The following is a 1,679-nucleotide window of genomic DNA, read 5'->3' as shown; positions in this document are numbered from 1 at the left end:
CGACCCTAGTGGTCATATCAAATCTTGTCCGACATAATATGCGGAGCATGTGCAGGATTGAGCACTGCCTGCGGTCAAGAAGTCCAAGAGTTAGAAACTCATTCGAAGGAACATAGAAGGATACTCTGATTTTTAAAAGGATACTCTGATTTTTAAAAAGCATAAATAAAATCGGTGTTTTCTGGCCGTGAAATTTGGGGATGTCACAATCTTCCCAATCAAACATCAACACAATCTTTGTTGTTAAGAAACCCAAGCATCAATCGATACTCATACTTTCGAACATTAACTCCAAAATCGACATCAACACAATTTCAAAGTCGTTCTTATGCCATCGACTTCAAACCCCAACTCAGGCCTTCCATCGAACATTAAAATCAATTTCGATTCCAAAAAAATTGACTTCGATTTTGACTTTCAGAAACTCGTTTGACTTTCAATTCATCAGTAGACAAACAACAAATCGACAATTTTTCATATCTATTTCAGATCAAACACTCTATTCCAACTGTTCTTCATCGTCGTTCATAATGTTCTATGTCAAGTTCATCCAAATCCAAGAATCAATTTGACTATTTCTCTAGGTCAACTTGATCATTATCAACCGAGAATAACCCAAATCAACTACAGTCGATTCACAAGTTCAGAATCATGAATAACATCAATTGATTTTAAGAAGATTTCGAAAACGAAAACGAAACGATTGATACATGATAATCAGAATGTATTCGTGAAGTCTAAAGTGATGACGAACCAAATGTGATACCAGTGAGTTTAACGATTTTTGATTTCAACAGATTAAGATATTGGATCGAATGACATATGGGCTCTGATGAACGATATAGACTTCGAAATTTTATAACTGGGCTTGAACTTCAATTGAATGAACAGTGATTGAATTTGGTTTGGGCTCAAACAATCTGTGATGAACAATAAATGATTTAAACAAAATGGATTTGTTGTATTGGATTAGGCTCACGATGAACAGTGAATTTAAAAAAAATGGTAGAATATGATTTTGATTTTTGTGATTTGATATAAACAAAAATAATTGGATCAATCAATGGGGTTGAAACGGATTTGATCCAATGAGGCAAATCGATCAAAAATGAAAAACGCAAAATATGAATCGAAATCATGGACGTTTTGGAATTCATTTGAGAATTTGTGATACCTTTTTGACGATCCGAGTTCCATTTTCAAAGAACGAATAAAATTTAGAAGATTTTTGTTCTTTTGTTGGAACGAGAAAATCTTCAATTTGAACATTGTACCACCCACGATGCATGTTGTACAACTTGTTCTTCGTTTTCTTTGTGTTCTTCAATGTTCCAAGAACATCTTCATAAGAACCATCAACACTTTTGGGTTTTGACTGCAAATTCAATGCAACACTTGGAGATTGTTGCTTTGGAACCCAAATTTGCTTCACGGATTTTGGATTCACAACAACATTTGATTATTTTTGTGAGTAAACCCGTTTTTTTTACGTCTGATCTTCTTCCTCATTTTCTTTTTCATCTTCTTGGAACTTGAAGATTTGAATTCAAGAACACCTTCATTCTTGACAACTTCAACTTGACAAGTTTGAATCAAATCTTTTGGAGTTTGATACTTGTGAGTTTCTTGGATTAACGACTTTCGATAAGGAATCATTCCTTCAAACGAATCACAAGAAC

This window comes from Lactuca virosa, chromosome 5, assembly GCF_052849685.1.
Source record: "Lactuca virosa cultivar CGN04683 chromosome 5, Lactuca_virosa_CGN04683_v6, whole genome shotgun sequence".
NCBI lineage: Eukaryota > Viridiplantae > Streptophyta > Magnoliopsida > Asterales > Asteraceae > Lactuca > Lactuca virosa.
Note: the sequence above shows the minus strand (reverse complement) of the source record.